This window comes from Carettochelys insculpta, chromosome 2 (assembly GCF_033958435.1).
Source record: "Carettochelys insculpta isolate YL-2023 chromosome 2, ASM3395843v1, whole genome shotgun sequence".
NCBI lineage: Eukaryota > Metazoa > Chordata > Testudines > Carettochelyidae > Carettochelys > Carettochelys insculpta.
The window spans coordinates 130337467-130360306 of NC_134138.1; the positions used below are offsets into that span (position 1 = coordinate 130337467).

General features: G+C 47.0%; 1 long non-coding RNA gene across 1 annotated transcript; it reads right to left on the bottom strand.

Annotated features, from left to right (window-relative positions):
- Nucleotides 1–722: 722 nt before the first annotated feature.
- Nucleotides 723–21323, bottom strand: LOC142008994 (uncharacterized). Its single transcript, XR_012644302.1, has 3 exons — nt 21305–21323; nt 2122–2172; nt 723–802 (listed from the first exon to the last, which is right to left on the bottom strand). It is a non-coding gene; the product is annotated as an uncharacterized LOC142008994 (long non-coding RNA).
- Nucleotides 21324–22840: the final 1517 nt, after the last annotated feature.

Here is a 22840-nt window from a genome sequence, read left to right on the forward strand (position 1 = left end):
ATCCTCTTTGGAACTGCCTTCACGTAGTTGAAGGCTGCTATCAAATCCTCCTCTAACTCTTCTCTTCTGCAGACTAAATAAGACCAGTTTCCTGAGCCTCTCCCTATAATTCTTGTGCTCCAGACCCCTCTTCATTTTTGTTGCATTCTGCTGGATTTTCTCCAATTTGTTCATTGTTCATTTCTATAATGGGGAGCCCAAAACTGGATGCAGTATTACAAATGTAGCCTCCCCAGTGCCAAATAGGTGGGAATAAATCACTTCCCTCAATCTGCTGGCAATGCTTCTACTAATACAGCCCAATAGTCTATTAGCTTTCTTGGCAACAAGGGCACACAGTTGACTCGTATTGAGTTTTTTCTTCTATTATAATCCCAAAGTCCTTTCTGCAGAACTCCTGCTTAGTTGGTCCCCAGCCTATAGCAGCAAATGGGATTCTTCCTCCTAAGTGCAGGACTCTGCATTCATCCTTGTTAAACCTCGTCAGATTTCTTTTGGCCCAATCCTTCAATTTTTCTAGGGCACGCTGGACCCTAATGGTACCTTCTAACATATCTACCTCTCCCCGCAGCTTGTGTCATCCATGTACTTGCCGTTGCTGAAGGTGTAATACGTTCTGTCATCCAGATAGTTAGTGAAGATGTTCAACAAAGCCAGCCACACGATCAACTCCTGGGGCACTCCACTTGATACTGGCTGCCAACTAGATGTTGAGCCATTGATTGTTATTTGTAGGGCCTGGTGATCTAGTCAGCTTTCCATCCTCCTCATGCTCCATTCATCTACACCATATTTTATCTTGCTGGCAAGAATATTGTGGGAGACCAAATTAAATCTTTGCTAAAGCCAAGGTATATCACATCCACCACTTTCCCCCATATCCATACAGCCAGTTATCTCACCATGGCCGTGTCTACACTAGCCAAAAACTTCGAAATGGCCATGCAAATGGCCATTTTGAAGTTTACTAATGAAGCACTGAAATACATATTCAGCACCTCATTAGCACGCAGGCAGCCACAGCACTTCAAAATTGACGCGGCTCGTCCAGACAGGGCCTCTTTTTGAAAGGACCCTGGCTACTTCAAAGTTCCCTTATTCCTATCTGCTCATAGGAATAGGGGAACTTTGAAGTAGCCAGGGTCCTTTCGAAAAGAAGCCCCGTCTGGATGAGCCACGCGTCGGCGAGCCGCGTCAATTTTGAAGTGCCGCAGCCGCCCGCATGCTAATGAGGCGCTGAATATGTATTTCAGCACTTCATTAGTAAACTTCAAAATGGCCATTTTGAAGCTTTTGGCTAGTGTAGACATAGCCGATAAAAGGCAATCAGGTTGGACAGGCATGACTTGCCCTAAGTGAATCCATTTTGACTCTTTCTGGTCAGCTTCCTCTCCATGTGTTTCAAAATGGATTCCTTGAAGACAAGTTCCATGATTTTCTCCAGGAACTGAGATGGGGCTCAGTGGTCTGCAGTTTCCCAGATATTTCTTCCCTTTTTAAAATATGGGCACTACAGCTGCCTTCTTCTATTCATGCAGGACCTTCCCCAATCACCATGGCTATGTCTACACTAGGGGAAAACTTCAACATGACCATGTTCATGGCCAAATTGGAGAATACTAATGAGGCACTAAAAATGAATATTCAGCACCTCATTACCATGCTGCCGGCTGTGGCACTTCAAAAGTGCCCGGTTCTGATCACACGTGGCTTGTCTACACAGGACCCTTTTCGAAAGGCCCCTGCAGACTTCAAAATCCCCTGGAATTAGCTGATAGGAATAAGGGGATTTTGAAGTCTGCAGGGGCCTTTCAAAATGGGTCCTGTGTAGACAAGCTCTACGCGATCAAAACATGGCTCTTTCAAAGTGCCATGGCTGGCAGCGTGCTAATGAGGTGCTGAATATTCATTTCAGTGCCTCATTAGTATTCTCCACTTTGGCTGTAAGCATGGCCATTTCCAAGTCTTCCCCTAGTGTAGACATAGCCCATAAGTTTCAAAGACCATGGCTCTGAAATTACATCAGCCGACTCGCTCAGCACTCTTGAATGTGTTAGATCCAGCCCTGTGGACTTGTGCATGTCCAACTTTTCTAAACAGTCATCACTGAGGGCTACTTACCTCCTCCCCATACTGTGCTGCCCGGTGCAGCAGGCTGGGAGCTGACCTTGCCTGTGAAGACAGAGGCAAAAAACAAAATTGAATTTTTCTGCTTTTCCCACTTCTTCCGTCACCAGGTTGCCTTCCCTATTCAGTAAGGCTACGACTACACTAAAGCACTCTGTCAACAGAAGTTACCGTTGGAAGGTAGTTTCTAACAAAACTTATGTTGACAGATCATGGCCAGACCACAAAGTGGATCGTTCTGTCAATCCGCTCTGTTGACAAACAGCGTCCAGACCGCCCTACCACTCTCAACAAAAAGGACCATGGAACACCGTCAGACAGGGTTGCATGGCCTGCAAGCCCTTCCAGCAGCCCTGGCAAGGAGAGCCGTTAAAGGACTCCCCTTCACCCCACCCTACCTCACCTCCCCGCCCCAACACCTGTTCCCTGTCCATGCTGAGGTTTATCTACCTCCAGGAGAGACAGCACAGCTGCTATAGCAAGGCTCACATGCTTGCTAAGAGAGATACCATGCTTTCTAGCCAGCCATGGTACCAGTTCAGCCCCTGGGCTTGTGCTGGCCTTGCTCAAAGGTGCTTGAGCTTCTACTGAACCTCCTCACAGCTGTCTTACTCCTGCTCCTCAGGGAAGATGACGCAGACATCACCAAGGAGCATGCTCTTGCTAATGCCTGGGCCCACTTGCACTTGCCCCCCCACCCCACCCCCATGGGTGACCATGCAGGCCTGGAGGCACAGCACCAGTGCTGACTGGTGGGACCAGCTAGTCATGGGGCAGTGGGATACCAGCAGTGGCTCCAGAACTTTCAAATGTTGAAGAACACTTTCTGGAGCTCTGTGTCTGGCTCACTCCCACCTTTTAGAGACAGGACACCCAGCCAGAACCTGCCGTCCCCCAAGAGAAGCGGGTCACTATCACTTTCGGGAAGCTTGCCACCCCTGCCAGCAACCTCTCCATTGGAAACCAGTTTGGTGTGGGAAAGTCCACCATCTGGGCTGTCCTCGTGCAGGTAAGGTACTCTTGGACTGCAGGCCCTGTACAGAGGATGGGGGTGGTTTGTCCTGGCCAAGGGTGACCCTCGGGAAGTGGGGTCAAGGGTGTGAGGGAAGGTGTGGGGGGAAGCCCCATCCCTGGGGTACCATACTGTCCCACCTTCACACTGCCCTTCTGCCAGGTGGTGGTCTCACATATGGGGCTCCCAGCAAGCTTGTGGAGGTGGACAGGAGGGGGCAGGGGAGCCCCCCAGGGCCCTGGGGCTCCCTCCCTCAGTCTCTGATGTGTGTATTTGGTCTCTTCCCCTTGCAGGTTGTGATGGCCATCAACACCATCCTGCTGCGGGGTCGGGGGGGAGCATCCATCTCACAGACATGGATACAGTCAGGGCTGGATTCACCATCCTAGGGTTCCCCAACGGCTTTGGTGCAATCGACAGGACCCATGTGCCCATCCATGCCCCAGACCACAGCACAGCCAAGTTCATCAACAAAAAAGGATATTACTCCATCGTGCTGCAGGCCTTGATCGACCACCAGGAACAGTTCCTCAACATGTACATCAGGTGGTTAAGCCCCATGATGCACGGGTGTTCTGCAACTCCAGGTGGAACATGAAGGTGGGTATCTTTGTCCCCCACTGGGAGCTGGTGGTCATGGACATGAACCCTGTGGGGGATGCAACCTATCCCCTCATGAAGCCCTACACCGGGCAGCTGGACCCAATCCCGGAACTGTTTAATGCCTGTCTCAACCAGGCACAGAGGCAGGCCAAGTGTGCCTTTGTATGCCTGAAGGAATACTTCAGGTGCCTCTTCACCCAGCTGGATGTGAGGGAGCAGAATGTTCTCCAAAATGTGGTGGTGGGCTGTGCCCTCCACAACACTGTGAAGGGAAAAGGGGGAGGTCTTCCTCTCAGGATGGGGGAACAGATGCTGGCCACGGCTATGAACAGCTCCAGTCCACCAAGCCTATCAGGATGGGCGGCAGACACAGGAGGCCTTCTCCCATGGCCCCCAGTGACCATCTCCAGGGCATGCCCAGCAGAGGCCTCAGGTCCACAGCCTTACTCCACCCCACCACAGTTCCACCCTTCACCCCCTCAGCTCTCTCTACCACCTCCCCAATAAGGAGGGATGCAGAGGTGGTGAACATACGTTTTACTGAACTATAGATAAATGTGTGTTAAATAAATGCTGTCGTAAAGAACTATGTACAGAGTGCAATAAAGGTTAGCTATATAAAGTGAGGAGGGGCTGGGGGACATCAGTCCAAGGAGGGGTTGAGTCTCCATGACCACAGGGGGGAGTGGGACCCCTAGCGGCTTTGGCCCCAGAATCCCCTCCTGCCATGGGTTTGGAGTCCCTGTCAGGGCAGGGCTAGGGCCGGGAGCATGGAGAAGTATGGAAGTGGTGAGGCTGTGGCAGAGTCTGGGTTGGCAGGGGGAGCTGGGGAGCAGCCCTGGCCATAGCCCACGGGAACAGGTCCAGGATGGCCTGCAGGACTACCTATGAGGACAGAGGTGGTGGGGGAGTGATAGAGGTGGGGGGAGCAGTAGCTGCAGGTGGCTGGGCCAATGGGACCCACCAGATGCCAGTGGTGGTGTCAAAGCGGGACACCAGTTGGTCCCAGGCCCGTGACCAGCACTCCCCGCCCCATATCTGCTGCCCAGGTCATCCCACAGCCGCCAGTCGAGGAGATCTGTCTTCCTCCAGAGGGTGGCAGTTTGGGCCCTTTGGAGGTCCTTTTCTGCCCACCAACATCCCCTCTGGCCAGGGGCCCACCCTCTCGGTGGGGTGAGGGGTGCCAGCTCGCTTTGGTGCTGCCAAGACTGCCAGATGTCAGTGCCTGGTAGGGAGGTGAAGCTGGCTCAGCTCTTGTTTGGTGTGGGTCCAGCTGTAAGGAAGACAAGGAGGAGAGATGATGAGTCATTCATGCAACATAGCCCCTAGGGCCCTGCCCTCCACCATGAGCAGCAACCAACACCCTTCGGGCTGCAGAATGGGGATGTCCCAGGAGCACTGGCATGTGTGGCCTGCAAAGTGGGCCCTGCAGCACAGGGACTCCACGGTGCCTCAGGGCCTGTGCTGACCACTGTGGGACCCCTCCCCCCCACTGTTCAACTGAATTGCAGCCAAGTGGGGTGTCTGGCCACAGAGGGTCCCCTCCTGGGTGGCAGGTGATCTGGACACAGCCTGGCCCTCCTGAGCGCCCCCCCCCCCACACACACACACACGTGCAGCTCACACCACTGTCCACAGGAGCAGGTGCTGACTCTCGCCTGCGGCCATGCCCACGTGCCAAGAGCCGCACTCCTCAGTGCATCTGGGGTCAGGGCCGCGCCCATGTGGCTGGCCCACTTCCAGCCATGGCAGGAGCTAGCAGCCCTCCCTCCCCTGGGGCCTGGAGCTCGTCCAGCCTCCTGGGGGGCTGGCAGCAGGCTGGTGCCTGTGGGCTGCCAGCTGGGTCCAGGTGAGACACACTGCCTTGCACATGATGCCACATGCCAGGGCTGCAGCACGATTTCCCGCCCAAGCCAGCCTGGCGAGGCTTGTAGCATGCCCCATCTGCGCCTCCCGCCCTGAGACGTGAGACACACGGGGCACTTACCAAAGGGTCCTTCAAACAGGTCTGGGGATGCCCTGGAGGTGGCCTAGCTGGAGGGGCCCAATGCCAGAGCGATGATGAAGGTGCTCCTGCTGGCCTCAGACCCCGTGTCCACCTCCCCCTCCAGCAGGGATTGGGTCCCGTGGCGCTGCTTCTCCTCCTCAGGCTCTGACTGCAGGCGATGCGGGGGGGTCCTCCTCCACGGTGTCCACAGCAGCAGTCGGGTGGGGGGAGGTGTCATCACCCCCATGAGGCAGTGGAGTTCCCTGTAGCTGGGGGCCCCAATCTGCACCATGCATCGTGGGTGCAGCTGTGCCCCGGCACAGCTCCTTAACCTTTGTCTGCACCTGCTCCATGGTGTGAGCTGGGTGGCCCTGTGCCACCAGGGTGGTGGCCAGCCAGACGTAGGTGGGGGCATTCCCCCACTTTGCTGAGGGGTCCAGGAGAGCGTGTTCTTTGGCCCACCTAGCCAGGCGGTCCTGGATCTTGGGCCCAGTCTGGGAGGGGACCTGGCATTTTGTGCCTTGGGGTGGGTCCTGGGACCCCTCTGGCTGGTCCCCAGAGGATGCAGGCTACATTGTGAGGAGTAGCTCCGCAGGCACTGGGGGGGAAGGGCAGGGGCCATAGAGCTCCGCTTGCTGCGGACTGGGTGATCCCCAGGGCAGCTGACGAACACACTGGCAGCTTTTTCTGTTGACAGAAGGTCCTGCCCCCCTACCCCAAAACATCTAAACTGGTTTCCTGTTGGCAGAGGCGTTCTGCCTCCTAGGGGAGCAGCCGAGTACTGTCAACAGAAGCGCCGCGTCCTGTCAGTTTACTGTTGACAGAATGCCTTGGGAATATCAATGTTCTGTGGGTTTTGTTGACAAAACCCTCTCGTGTAAACATAGCCTAAGCATCCCACTTTTTCCCCCCTGACATTTTTGTTTTTAATGTACCTGTAAAAACCCTGGTTATCCTGCACATCCTTTGCTAGCTCCAACTCCAACTGCACTTTGACCAAACCCCTGCAAGCTTGAGGAATATTTCAGACTCCTCCCTAGTCATTTGTCCACGTTCCCAGTTTCTAAGCTCCCTTTCTGTGTTTTAACTCACTGAAGAGTTCTCTGTTAAGCTGAGCTAAGTCACCTGCCATGCTTGCTATTCGTTAGGCACATTGGAAGGATTTGCTCCTGCACCCAGAATACAGCCAGCTCTCCTGGACTCCATTCCCTGATCCACCTCATATTAGCCTCCCAGGGGATCCCGACCATCAGTGCCCTGAGGGAGTCAAGGTGTAAGTAAGTTAGGCTGGGTAAGTTTACTTTCTAGAAAAGTGAATTATGGTGCTTCCAATATGCTTACTATCATGTAAATCTTTGATAAACTTCTTCTTGTTTTCACTAAAATAATAAATGGAGAGGCACATCTCAGAATTGGAAGGGACCTTGGGAGGTCATTGAGTCCAGTCCCCTGCACTCATGGCAGGACCAAGTACTATCCTAGACAGGTTTTTTTTTTAAATCTATTTGCCCCAGACCCATAAATGGCCTCCTCAGGGACTGACCTCACAACCCTGAGTTTAGCAGGCCCATGCCCAAGCCACTGAGCTATCCCTCCCTGCTAAAATATAGTTAAATGTTCCTCCCACTACAAATATACATAAATGCTGTGAGATTAAGTAAAGTGCTGTTCCTGAGCTGAATCATCCAGCTTTATAATTCTGTGAGTAGCCAGCCTCAGGGGCTGGGTATCAAAGGGGAATGCTTCAAAGGGGCTCAGATTGGGGTGTCACTATTGTTAAACTACAGGGAAAGGCAAGGCTGGAGTAGCCCAGAGGATAGTGCCTGGGGCGCTAACCAGTTGATAGTGTCAGAGAGCGAACACCCAGCCAAGCACAAGCAAGATTCCCCATAGAGATTTCCCTGTAAGCGGTGCACTTGGGCAGCCACCCAGGAGAGATTCAAATGCCACTCCCCACCCCCTCCCCCCGGATCAGCTGGGTGCGCACAATTGACAGCATGTGTTCCTGCTGGTGGTGCTCAAACACACATGCCTTGGAGCACATACATTGCTCCCCCCAGCAATGGAAGCAGAGGGGAAACGAGGCCACTTATGGTCCTGAGTAACCCGAGAACCATAACAATTAATTCTGAATCATCTTCAATGTCCACCCCTCCTAGTCTCCCCTCGCTGTGCCCTTGAGCTAAAGGCTTTGCTACCCATTTCAAAAACCAGATACAGGGGAGCTGGAAAGCCACATGTGACCAGAAGCACTGGAACAATTTTTAGGCTGGAGTTTCTGAGCCATACCCCGCCCTGCCTTATCCTGTCTGCATCCCTCACTGCCCCAGGCTGGGACCACAGCTGGGACTAGCCGCACAGACCCAGACATAGGGCCAAGGAGCAGGTCCACAGGGTTTGCAAAGGAGCTGCTGGGACCCTGGGCAGCAGTAGAGGCCACAGCAGCTGGGACACCAGGGCTAACAGTGGAGCCCACATATCTGGCCAACAACAACAGGGCTGCCAGAAAGGGGCTGGCAGCTGGGATATCAGCACAAAGCACAAAATCTGGGGGATTGCTGCAACACCCAATACCCCTACTTCTTGTGCTTATGTATGTGACCATTAGCTATGGAGCATGTCCCCATTGCCTTCAAGGAGACATTGGGTTGGAGCTGTCAGAAGCACTCAGTGCCTGAACTCCAGTCTCACCAAACTTAGTGGGAATTTTACCCTTGATTTTAATGGAAACAGAGTTAGGCTATATCAGCAACCAAGTCACAGGCATTCTGGTCTAATATCTGAAGTAACAGTCATACCTGCTAAAGCTCAGTTCAGGCCAGGGCTTCTGGAGCAAAGCCAAAGATCAGACCTAGGAGTCAGAAATCAAAGGATAACCTAAAGTCACAATCAGGAGGCACAGCCAAGGGTCAGACACAGGCAGCAGCAACCAGGACAGAGCTGGGTCAAGGACAGAAATAGGTAATGCCAGAAGACAAGAAGCACAATCAATGGCTGCCTCTTGCTTAAGTAGCAGCCTACAGACTGCAGCTGCAGCCACTCAAGTGACTGAGTCAACCAGAAAGCTTCTATCAGCCCAGCTGTGCTCACCAGGTTACCAGGAGACGGGCTCTACTGCAGACAGGCCCATGAGAGGCTAACATGGAGCCATTTTGTAAGTCTCGTCCACAGAACTTTCCACATGTCCTCTCTGGGCCATTTTGAGTTGGGATCACAGCCCTGCTCGTCAGTCGTGCCATACTTGGGCAGTATCCTAGCTGAGCTGGAGATGTACAGAAGTAGGGTGACCATCCATCCTGGTTTTAAAGACAGTCCCGTATTTAAGCTGTCTCACAGGCGTCCTGAGTATTTTAAGAAAATAAACAAATTGCCTCATATTTTACAGGGCTCCTGTTCCCTGGCACCCAGTGTCTTGGGTGGCAGCCTCCCCTGCCAGGGAGCTCTTCCACTGGGTGGCTGCCCTGTTCCCTGGAGCTCTGTATCTTGTGGCAGCAGCCCTGCTGCAGGGGACCTTCTCTGTGGGGCAGCTGCCCCATTCCTTGACAGCCCATGGTGGTAGCCCCTGTTGCTGGTGAACTCCACAGTGGGGTGACTGCTTCATTTCCTGATGCCCTACACTGAGGGGAGGCAGCTCCTGCTGCTAGGGAGCCCCTCCACAGGTCGGCTGCCTCATTCCCCACCCTCCCAAGCCTCAGGGAGGCAGCTCCTGCTTCATTCCCTGGCCCCTTCAACCCCACCAGGAAGCTTTGGAATCCGCCTCCCACCAGGGGATTCTGTAGCCCCCGTCCACCACACCCCTTCATCCCTGGTGCCTTCCCACCGAAGGCTGCAGAGCCCCCATCCCTGGTGCCTCACCCTGGAGCAGCAGCCCCCATCGCCAAGGAGCCCTGACATGGGACAGCAGCCTCGCTCCCATCACCAGAGGCCACAGGGCAATGTGGTCACCCTCCACAGAAGAGTTTTTTTTTTAATTATCAACAAATGGGAACTTGTACTGAGTTATGCTAGGGGAAAACAACACAGATTTGGTTCGTTTGGTCCTGAAGAGAGGTAAAGGCTCTCAGAAATCTAAATGTAATAACTCAAGAGATGTATCCTGTCATTGGGCCAGGTAGAGCAAGATGTTTGGAAGTGTAACAGGACTGAGCAGAGGCACCAGAAGCAAATGCGTTTTTATCCATGCTGTTTTATAGCAGGGATGTTCTCTACCTGATCTCCTAGGCTGTGGCCACACTAGTCCCTCCTTTCGGAGGGCCTATGGTAATGTGGCACTTTGGGATATGCTAATGAGGAGCTGCCGTCACTATGCAAGACCGCATTAGCCTAATAGCTGCCGCACGCACTTTGAAACTGCTGGTTTCGAAACGCACATGGCCCACGTAGCCAGGGGGCCTTTTGAAACAGCCCCCTGATTTCGAAAGCCCCTTCTTCCCAAATCCAAATGGGAAGGAGGGACTTTCGAAGTCAGGGGTAAGTTTCAAAAGGCCTCCCAGCTACGTAGGCGAAACCAGCAGTTTCAAAGCACGTATGGCCGCCATTAGGCTAATGAGGCACTGTATATTTATAGCAGTGCCTCATTAGCATATCCCAAAGTGCCACATTACCATAGCACTTCCGAAAGGAGAGACTAGTGCAGCCACAGCCCTAGGGTATGTCTACACAGCACTTTGAAACAGTGGCAGTAAGCCTGAAAGACACAGGCTAACAGAGCTAGTGAAGCTCACGAAGAGCAGGGTAGACAGACCTTCGAAGTTGGAGCTCACACTGACGCTCAAGCACTGACTCTCATATATAGCTATTGCTAGCCCACTAGTGCAAGATCCATGAGTCCAAGTTCGTCACCCTAAACTGGGAGGCTTGCTCCGGCTCATTCCAAAATCCTGTGTATGACAATTTCTGACAGGTCAGCTCACTCCCTTTGCTCCTGAAGCCGCCTCATTATGAAAACCGAGTCTAGCTGAATGATTTATCGCTTGCTCCCTTCAGAACGAAGAATAAGAGAGGCTTTGGAAGACCTTTGTTTCACATTTAGAGTAATGTATCAGCAAGAAAAGAATGAGAGCAGGAAAATATGCCATCAGAAGACCACACCACCTATGCCCCAACCTAGTAATCTTTGCTACTGAGGCTAAAATTAAACAAAAACACTCCTTATTACTTACCCAATCTACAAGATAGTTTACATATTAACAAGCATGCAGAGCCACTGGGGGTAAGAGCCTGAAGCCTTGTAATAATAGAACAAGGCTCAGCAAGATTCTATAATTACTTGTTACACAATCCGAGAAACCAACTAAATGTTCCTAAGATTATACACCTCTGGTAGGTCTAGTATCTGATGTCTAACTACGCCAAAAGTTGCGTCAGGCTTTTCATAACATACTAATGACTCATTAGAGGGCAGAACAAAGCGCCATTAAGACCATAGGTGGAAATCCAGGATTTTTGTTTATTTTGGGCCTGATCCAAAGGCTGTTGAAGTTAATAGAAATATCTTTCCATTGATTTCTATAGGGTTTGGATCAGGTCTTCTTCTTCCTCCTCTTCTCTCTTGCTCTCTTTATTTAAAAAAAAAATGAAGAATTTCTTACCAGATTTTCCTGAACAAAAGGGCTAGGCTGGATAAATGGTGCAAAAGGAAATAAATAAGTGGCCTGGCTTCTAAAGGTGTTGAGAACCCACAGTTCCTGATTTGAAGCAAACTGTTTTCCCCTAGGCTGCAGATTTTTGTCCTTTGTTTTCCCTAGATGGTGCCCATTCAGGTGTTTAGAATCCTTAATAAACTGCTGTCATCAGTTCTGTTTCTACACCTTGGAATCTCAGGCCAGCTACAGTGGTCTACAGTGGTCACCGTGCACAGCTATGATGCTATCACTATGCCACTACACTAGAATCCTAATGTAGATGCCTCTACAGCAAGAGAGGAATCTGTAGATAGCCCAGCTCCTGGAGTGGCAGTAGTTAGGATGGCAGAAACATTCTTCCATTGACACAAGGTTAGGTTGATATAACTACCTCAGCCAGGACTGGCGGGGTGGGTGCAAGCCCCAGGCATCATCTCCACAGCTGGTGTCCCGCAACCACCTGAGTGTCCCAAGGCAGGATCTGTGCACGGCTGGGCCAACTGCTTTGCGGGGAGGGGGGCCTCCTGGTATGCTCCCCTGAGGTCCCTCTTGTTAGGGGTTACAAAAGGACGTTTGACATTATTTATTAAGGACTGTCTCATATTCACATGCATTGCAGCTCTTGAATTACTGATTTTGGGACCGAATTTGAAAAAAAATGGCTCTTCTCACTATTTTGGTTGCAGACCCCTGGCTCAGACTCATGCAGCATTCTTAAGAGGTACTGACACATTTTCCGAATGCCAAGAGATGGGCGATGAAGATATGCATCTGATAAGTGATTTTTTTTTCAAAAAACCTGTGATTTCCTAAAGTTCAGTCCAAGGAGGTGAACTCTGTCATACGGAAATGCAAATGCTAATTTCCTAATATCTCTGTGAGACTGATCATCTCCCATAAGGAAAATAAGCCCTCCACATAGCATGGAGAGAGTTAAATGCACAAATGTGACTAACTTTGTGTAGCAGTTGAGGGCAAGGAATATAGCCAGTTGCATTTTCCTCTGATTCTAAAGTCTCCTCTGCATGTTCAGATTTGGGATATTCAGCTGGGCAAGGAGGGAGGGTTATGGCTGGGGAATTGCCTAAGCAGCATCACTCTGCAAGCCTAGGAGAAAGTCCAGCATCCTTTTTCTTGTGTCTTTGCCAACATTATCTTGTGTGTATTTCCCCTCCACAGCAGTCAGCTGTCCTCCACTCCAACAGGTGTCTTTAGAGCCGGGTGCATGCTGCATGAAGTCACATGGTCATAGGAAATGAGGAGAACCAAGAAGCAGCCTCCTATGTCTTCCTTTGTGTTTGCCAACCATAGTAGCTTTTATTCTTACTGGCTCCTCAGGAGCAATCTTTGTTCCCCGTAGCTCTTCAACGTCTTTCTGGGCATGCTCCCACAGTATGGGAACTTTACACCACAGTATGGGAAGATAAAGTGTGTCCTTTTCCACCTTTGCTCCCCTCATCCCTCCATCAGGATGAGTAGAAAAATGTGTGTTCCAGTCCCTCATTTGGCCTTCTATGTCTTTTCTATTCTCCTCAGTGTCATAAAATGTGAAGTAGCACAGACAGCCCATGGGTTTCTGAAATATTATAATCATCTTTGAGATAATAAAGGCCAAAGATTTAAGCATCAGGTCCCTGAATAGCCTTGCCAGAAGGTGGATCTCCTTCTAGTTAGAAACACATAATTTGTGAACATTTTGCATTCTTCCACACACGGTGTCCATAGCCTGGTACATTATTCTCCTCCATTCCCTTGAATCACAATCTGTAGACAAGTTATGGCTTCTTTACTTCCATTTTCAAGTCAGTAACTTTCTTTGCCACATCCACCTTGTATAGTCTCTGTGAGCGATGTGTAGCTGTGTTATTCCCAAGGTATTAGCGAGACAAGGAGAGTGAGATAATAGTTCTTACTGGACTGACTTCTATTAGTGAGCAAGACAAACTTTCACACTTATGCAGAGTTCATCTCCGGGTCTGAGAAACTCCTCCAGAGACTGTCTTTGTTGTCTCTTATGATTCTATGCTCTGCACACCCATACAACTCAAGCAGGTATTTTCTGTAGGTATCTAGAGGTTTCTGTAGATAATCAAGGCAACACTGCAACCTTCAGGTGCTTTTTGAGATAACAGCATTATACCTGGGTGTCCTGGAACAGCCATTATCCTGTTCTCAACCTTTAACAAAACACAGTAAAAGTGACTCATCTCACAGTTATTTGAATAACCTAGTAGAGTGGACCATTTTCCTAAGGTAAATAGTTGGATTTGTTTGTATGAGAAAAACATTGTTACATTTTCAATAAAGAAAAACAACAATTAGTTTTCACAATGTTTTTTTTAAATGTTACCGGAAGAACTTTCTAGCAGACAAGTAATGAAATTTATTATTTCTCTGAATGAACTTCTGTACATACAATTATGAGAGCTGTCAGGGGAAAAGACACATTTAAAAAGGCAGGGCATGTCATGATAAGTGTGAAGAACTGATATCTTTAAGGAGAAGGCAATAGTCTCTGCACTTAAACCACATTGATCTAATGAAGACAAGCAAAAATGAAGACTTCTGCTTGGAATAACTGAAGACTGAGCCCAATTTTTATTTGCTCTATGGCTTTTTGTGAAATTGTGGCAGTGGAAAGAAGCCCTACTGTGGATGAAAATAAATTTACAGTAAATATAATTTACTTCAATTTTCAGGTCTTTTTATAGTATCAACATAGCATAAACCAGACATAGTGTAAAAACAGATCAGGTTTTATTATTTCAACTGTCAGAACCTTTGAATCTAAAGTCTCATTACTCTGCATACTTGACTCAGTCTAATTCTTGATCTTCCCCCCCACCCCTCCACTCTCTGATTTGCTCACCTTGATTATCTTTTTCTGATTTGTCCTCCTTGCTTACTGTTTTTGGTTCTCTGTGCCTTAAATGTTGAGTCTGTTCTAGTCTGGCTATGGGCTGAAGAAGTGGGTCTGTCCCACGAAAGCTCACCTAATAAACTATTTTGCTAGTCTTTAAAGTGCTACTTGACTGCTTTTTGTTTTGATAGTGTATAGACTAGCACAGCTTACTCTCTGTTACTTTTGAAGGAACAGTTTGCATATGATTTGCGACAGTTTTGTCAATATCTAAACACTCTGTGGCAATGTGTCTGTTTCAATGTTTTGATAATGTTGAAATGTTTTTGTTTCAATAAAGTAACTACATTTCATTCTGTCTTCATTTGAAATATTTCATTCTGATTTTTGTATTACATTACTAGTACTAATATTTAACATTGCTATTTTAGTTATCTACTACAGTTATTTTATATATTATATTGAGTAAACTATCAAAACTGATTTATGTAGCTTATCAAAACAAAGTGTGTAGGTTTTAATTATAGAATTTTGTCAGCATTTACATTCAAAGGAAAATTTTGCCATTTTATTCTGATTCTGAATGAAAACAAAGGTCAAGATATCTCATTTTTGCTTGGAATATAATTCCATTTTGACTAGAACTATCATCTAGTTACACACCTCTTTCCTCCATCCGCTCAGTGATGTTAAGGAAAGGGGGTGTTTGTGTTCTGCTGGCTATTTGGTTGTACGTTTTTTTATCATTTATGGTTGGGGGTTCCTTAAGCCCAAGTTGGGAACCTCTGTTTACTTCTGTATCTCTCTGTCCTTATCCATTCTAAAATGATAATGATGAAGGGATATAGTCCTAGAGAAGATAGTCCCAGCTCATGCTGTTGTTTATCATAGTTATGTGATATGCAGGTGGTGCATGATACTTTTCTTATGGGTAGAAGTGGGAGGCTTGATTTCCATTGCACCCTTGTGCTTCAGGAACAACCTTTGGCCACACTCTGTCCCAGGAGTCAGGACATAAAGGAGCTACACATGTATCTTTGTTCCCTTCCCCGCTTTGGGCCCTCTAATAGGCACACTTTGGCAAAGCCTGCCCGCTGATGCCACTCTCTATTATGTGACCTGCACCACTAGCATCCTCCAGCAAAATAACCACATTGAAAACAGCATTTCTCCTCAGCAAGGACAACAAAATATACTTGCAGCTCATGTGGCAGAACAGTGATTTTTACAACAATAGCAATTAAGAAGACCATGACTACGAAATTTTTCAACACCAGGGGTCAGATTCTCCATTGCCCTGCCCTCTGTGTAGTTTTATACTCTTGAGCAAAGTGAGAGTAAAATGGTGCCACATCAGAACAGTGACATGTTACACATCATTCAGCACAAGTATAAATAACTATATAAGGCGTCAAGTAGTGGGAAATCAGGCTCCAAAAATCTCTTTTTCTGCTAGGGCTGCCCAGACAAAAAAAAATTTGGGGATCAGCTGGAGCATGTGAAATTACAGGGGAATTGGTGAGCATTGCAGAGGAAGAGAGCGATGCAAATTAGCCGTCTGAGGCTCCCTGACACTGTGGGTGGAATGAGGTTAGTTCTATGAAGAGCTGCTTGGAAAATTACAGAGCTACTGGCGTCTGTGTGAAATGTTGATGTTTTATTAAAAATGAACTTGTAAACTGCCAAAATAATAAATAAATAATCATTGTGGCTGCCAAAAACTGGAGGGGAAAAATTAGGTTGGGAACAAAAAATATTGGTGTTCAGATTTTTGGTATTCTAATGAAAAATTTCGAGGAAAACAGATACACTCCATAGCCATTTTTAGTTAATCAAGCACCCAACTTTCCTTCATCAAAATGTTTTCCTGACAATCTTTAAATTAGTTATTTGCTCTTAACTACCCTGGTTGTCTATAATCATGATGGACATTATACTAGTTGGGAACAGAGCAGCTCACCCATGCTCTGGCCTAGCCCTGATTTGACCACACTATCGACCAGCCCTTTACTTAGAAAGCAACCTCTACTTCTCCCATCTGATGCTGTGTCTCAACCACAGCTCACAGTTTTCTAGCACTGTGAGTCATTGAGATGTTCTCTCTAATTCTGGGTGGCAAGAAACGATGGTTCCTGATGGGTTCTTCCAATTTCATACAAACTGAATAACTTGGAGAAGATAATTATGCCCCTTATTTGGTGCAAAAATCCATTTTTCAACTTCTGCATCCTTCATCAGGCGGTCTGATGGAAATGATGTCGTTCTTTGCCATTACCTGTTCAAATTCCTTCTCATTTTGCAATGCTGAAGTCTTTGTGTGTGCTTCCTAGTGGTCACAAGGTAGTCCCTGAATAACCTCCTGCATAATGTTTGAAATCCACCAAAGAGAGAGGGGCACTATGACAGTTGATAAAGAAATGGACACTGCAGAGGTGGTGTCTGATAAGCTCAATGAAGCTGATTTTGACTACTCTAGTTACTAAGCATCCAGCTAGGAAGCCCTGGCATTTTGCATACCTGGAGGAAGCACTTAATTTTAAAGATTGAATCTCTCTAGTGCTGCATGCTCTCATCTGGCAACATCCGTAATCTGGCATGATTTCAGTTAGCCAGACAACCACTTATCATGGGTATGGCCAAGTTTCCTGTAGTCCCATAAAGTTTGTTTACAGCCCTAGTCCTGACTCTCAATGTTCTCTGCTGTTATTTAGCTATAATTTACCCCAAATGTCTTCTGAAAGACCACTAAGCAGTGGAAATATTGGTAATGTGCTAGCCAATATTGACCTCCCTGGTCCAGCAAATTCGCTCATCTGGCGCTGATTAGGTCCAGACTAGAGATGTTCAGCCTGTACCAGTTCCCGTACTGCTTGCCCTCACATATCAAAAACTCTGTGATTTCTTGGGCATCTGTTACTAAGTGCTCCGTTTCCATGTAGTGCCTCAGACTCCTGCCCCCTGGGAAAATTTCTCATTCATAAACAGGTTAGGGGGCTGGGTATGAATTCTTATAAAATATCTATTTTGCATATTCTTTCTTAAGTAAAATATTTTAGCAACATCCTGTAAATCTGACAGCAACCTGGACTTTTTAATGTGAAAGTGGGTGAGAAAGCATGGCAAGACCATTACACTACAGTATTACAGGCTGTTCCGTTATTCTGGGTTCTTTTAAAGGGAAAAGGAGCCAGACTTAAGACTGATTTTAAGCAGGACTTGTTGGCATGAATTATTCAACATACTCCAAGTTTAAGAAAAGTGAAAAGTAATAGAAAAGTCACTCTTTGATATTAAAGGGGTTTTTTTCCAGTTTTAAAGCTTAAAAATAGTTCTGCTAAATAGATTATTCTTTCCATGCTCAGCTCTCAATACCCAAGCCAAAGCTCATTCAACTCGAGGGGAAATAGCATGACTTATAAATGTGCCATATTGTTAAATTAACATCGTTACTGAGGAAATGTAAAAAAGCTACTTAATGGTCAACAACCCCAGGTAAATTATTTCAGTGGAGTTATGATGGCAGAAATTGGTGTTAAGCAGTGGTGAATCAGACCTGAAAAATGCAATGCACTTTGCTCGGCAGCATACCTATAAGCCAGGGATTCCCAACCTGCAGGTCAGGACCCAAACATGGGTCACGATTAGATTTGTAAAAGGTTGCCAGCAGCTCAGAGCTGCAGGTGTTCTTAAAGAAGCCATTTGCAGCTCTTAACATTGCCACATCCAGCAGCTCTCTCTATCAATAGAGAAGCAATTACACATTACAAAGACAGCTTCTCTGCCTTTGATATTCATAGTCATCCCAGATTCCTGCAGTAAGTCATTTTTCATCCCTCCTCCACCCTTCTCCCCCTTTGCCCCCCTTCTGTTCTATGCAGCTGATTTGTCAATTTTCATTTTTTTTTGTTTGTCCCATTCCCCAGTCGCTGAGTGTGACTCACCCAGCCACTCCTGCCTCTGAGTGTGACCTTCCCAGCCCCCCAGTCTGAGTGTAACTCCCTCCAGCCCCTGAGTGTGACTCCCCCAACCCCTCTAGCCACTGACTGTGACCTTCAGGCCTTCAGTCCCTCAGCCCTTGAGTGTGACTTCCCCCAGCCCCTCAAGCCTCTGAGTGTGGGGTTTGGGGATGAGGGTCTTTCCCCCACCACAACTCAGATTAACTATAATCAAATAATAATTAACTATAAACAAACATGATTTTATTATTATTAATGTATTTTCCCCTTTTTCCATGAAATAACCACTGTGAATATATACATATGACAGAGTGCAATTTTATATTCCTGCCTCAGGCACAAAATTAGCCTAGATATGGTACTGGCCCCACCCCTCATTTTTGAATTGCCTTGGGTCACCAAGTCTTCCTGAATTGTCAAAATGGGTCCCCGTGTGGAAAAGGTTGAGAACTACTGAGTATAAGCTATTGCACAGCACCTTTCTGAAAGTTTATATAGTACCATGGTAAAATAGGTTATCCACCTGAGTAACCCTTCTTCATGGAACAGCCTCTTTAACTACAAGGGAACTGTGTACATGAATACAGGTTGGACCAATATTCATTACATCATCATAGAAATGTCTGCAAGTGTAGGTCCTGCTCTGAATGAGGACAGTGACAAAAAGACATCAATTTCAGTGGTAACAGAACTGTGCCAACATTTTTAACAACAGTAATATTGATAGATTGTATTTCAGTAGCAGCTCGTGTCCTGGGCTGAATACATGGGCTGCAACCCTGCCTTCAGCTAGTCTATGCCTACTGTGAGGAGGCACAGAGGCAAACCAATACAATGCAGATAACCTTAGCTTTTAAACTTTATAAAGGGAAAACCCAGAAACTGAGTATAAACACTAACATAACAAATAATAGAATACTATTACATAAAATAACATTTAATGCTTGCTTAGGAAAGTAATGTTATATATTATCACCGTGAGAAAAACAGGCATTTCAACAACCTACAGTGTCACCCTGAAGGAATCAAATCCTCTTCTACCTGCTGGTATAGTCCAGCTTCACTCTTGTCCTCTCTCTGGCTTGTAAGGCATTTTTGCTTTGATACGGTGAGGCCCACCTCTTTCCAAGGAAGGACAGCTCCCGACTGGGAGCTCTGCACCCTTTCCCAAGATGCCCAGACTGTATTCCTTCTGTCAGTGTCAACCTTACCGGTTTTATGGTCTGTGCTCCTTGCCCTTCAGGTCTTCAGGGTCCTACTTCCTCCAATCCAGTCTTACTCAGCAAATCTACTTCTCTCCCTCCTGCCTGGCAGTCCTTCTTCACCTCCTTCCATCAATTGCCTTGGATCAGATTCCAAGGCTTCCCCCACCCCACCCCACCTCGCTCCAAGACAGCTGTCTAAGCTGCTGCACCACAGTGTCAGCAGGTGCTAGTGACAAGGTCAGAGTTACTACAAAGGTAGTGGGTGACATATGAACACATAGGAAGACAGTCCCTGCCCAGAAAAATTTACCACCTAAATAGACAAGACAGACAAATAGCAGGAGAAAACAAGTTCTAACATCCCCATTTTGCAGGTGCAAAACTAGACCCAGAGAGATTAAGTAACTCACCCAAGGTTACACAGGAAGTCAGTATCAGAAGAAATGAAGACACTGAATCTCAGTGCAATTCCTTCACCATAATCCCATACCATTTCACAGGCCCCTTACAAACAACTTTGTTTAAAGATCTCTCACTCTGCAACATACTTTGTTATTGCAAAGTTCATAAGGATGCATCTGTAGACCTATGAGTTTCTGAAGTAGCTCTTCTGTTTTTTAAGCATCTGAATGAACTCCATATAGTTCTGAAATACCTAGGTTGAGTGGGAGGGTGGGGAGTGAAAAACCAAAATAGCAGTAGCATTGTGAGCAAGTTTTAGTTGGGGTCCAGGTTCACAGAGCAATCTGCAAACAATCTTTTTAGACACGTTTAGGGAGGGGCGCCATTTTAGGAAATCCAAACAACCAGTTAGCCTACTGACCTCTTGATAACCTATTCAATAACAATGAACTTACAGTATGCTGGGGGGGAAAAAACTAGCTAACAAGATGCGTCTCTGCCACAGGAACTGGGCCAAACAAAACTCTCTTGTCACGTTTTGTGTTCACTTGATGAGTTCATAAAAGGAAAATAAAAATCTGCTCTGATTAGAGAGACCATCTTGTGTAGCTAAGATTTTCTCAAGGTTCTTATAAAGAGTCACAGTTTGGCTTTGCTGTATCATAGGCGTTGAGATGTTGTTGAAACTTGGAAATTGGCTACTTAATCTTAAAATTCTCATCTATACCACATGGTATTTCAAAAAAAAAACAAAACAAAAAAAACAACCCCACAGACAAAATCTAATTGAAAAAGAATGTAGCTTCACATCTGTTTAACTTGATTAAAACGACACATATATGGTATTTATAAATCTAGAGCATACACAGAGCTTGTGATTTCAGTGTTTCAGAAGCCCTGGAACACAGTGTCATTCAGGAAAACAGGGAGATCATGAAATAAAACGAGTGAAAGGCCATGTTTGTGTGGTTACCAATGAGTTCTTGATCTTGTATTCAGCTCTTCATAAATATATCCAAAAAGCTTGGAGAGTCAGCAAGAATAAGACAGTTAATACCATCAAGCTCTCTTATTTGGTAAGTACTGTGGTGTTATCAAGCCCTTTAGTAGAGGACAAAATGATGGATCTCACTTAGCATTTTCATCTAGCCATAGGCCTTGTTTCAGTGAAACACTTGAACAGGTGCTTAATTTAACTAGTCAATGAGACTAAAGCACATGCTTTCTGAATAACAATACTGTAATAATAATAATAAAAATAGCTGGCTCTTATACAGAGCTTTTCTTGAATAGATGACAGCAACAAAGGGTCCCTGTGGCACCTTATAGACTAACAGAAAAGTTTTGAGCATGGGCTTTCGTGAGCACAGACTCACTTCATCAGATGCATCAGTGAGTCTGTGCTAAGGAAAGCTCATGCTCAAAACTTTTCCGTTAGTCTATAAGGTGCCACAGGACCCTTTGTCGCTGTTACAGATCCAGACTAACACAGCTACCCCTCCGATACTTGAATAGATGAGTGACTTACCCAGATATCTAGAGTTGGGACTAGAACCCAAACCCCCTTGCTTCGGGAATCAGGGTTTTTCTTATTTCCGTGAGCAGTCCTGTAGAACAAAATTAGTTGACTTAAAAAAAACTAAGCTCTAAGTATCAGGCAGGGCTAGATTTACACCTTAGGGACCCAGCGTCTTCAGCAACCCCACGCCCACGGTCTGCAGATGGCCTTCATGCTGACCACAGTTTAAAGAAGAAAGGCACCTCTAGAACGTTGGCACCCTATAATCAATGCCACATAGGCACATGCATGCTGTGTGCACTTGAAAATCCAGCCCTGGTAATCAGGGGTTAGATTTTCTATAAGGCACTGTGCGGGCAACACACATGCAAATATAAAACTGCCCCTTTTTCGCATTAGTTTTGTACTGATTTGTTGTTTTTATTAGTTTTGTGTTGTGTATTTTGTGTTTTACATAAGAACCCAGAACATCACTGATGGCTAGGTGACTATATAGACCAGCTAGGAAAGGTAATTTCATTACAAAAGAAGCCCTCTAAAAATTATTTTCTCTTTTTAGTTTTTTTAATACTTTCTGTTCTTTTTTCCCCCATGAAATAAAAAGAAAACAAGAAGTTCTGTGGCACCTCATGGGTGCACAGATTTTTGGAGCAGAAGCTTTTGTGGGCAAAGATGCGGATGCATCTGACCAAACGGATCTTTGCCCACGGAAGCCGATGCTCCAAAAAAATCTGTTAGCCTACAAAGTGCCACAGGACTTCTCATTGTTTTTGTGGATACAGACTAACACGGCTACCTCTCTGATGCTTAACGTATGCTTAACATTCACCCTTCTGGTAAATAAAGGCAAGACGTATAAACCTGACACCGGGGTGGCCAACATGTGGACCATGGGCCAGAATCCAGCCCGCAAAGCCTTTTTGTCTGGCCCATGCAGCCTTTTTCCAAGGTAAAGGTGCTATTTTACACAGCCAGCCAAAGTGAGTGTGGGGCACAGGGTGTAGTCAGGCTGGGGCAGGGGTCAGCAACCTGTGGCTCTGGAGCTGCATGAAGCTCCTTAAGGAGCCACTTGTGGCTCTCTACTCCGCCGTGGCTCAAATAATGGGACTCAATTTAATTGGTTTAAAGGCTGGCAGAGCAGTGGGAGGGATCCATCTGTTGAACCAATTAAATTTAATTTAATTATTTCAGCTCAGCAGAGCAGGGAGCTGCCCATGCTGCAGGTGGGGAAAGTGAGCAGGAGAGCTGGGAGAGTGGGCTAGCAAGTCTTCCCCTGCTGGAGCTGCACAGCCACACTGAGAAGTGGGGGAGGTGGCAGCCACAGAGGAGCAGAGGCAGTGTGTGCAGCTCGACATCTGAGGCAGGTTAATCCTGGGGATTGGGGGCAGGGTTAGGGCTGAGAAGGGTTAAACCTGGAGACGGGGGCTGGGCACGTTTGGAGCTGAGCTGGTTTAAGCCTGGGGAAGGAGGTGGGTTTGGGTCTGTTTTGTGTTCAGCCCCCCCCCCCCCCCCACGCCCCAGGAACATGTAAATATTGCATGTGAC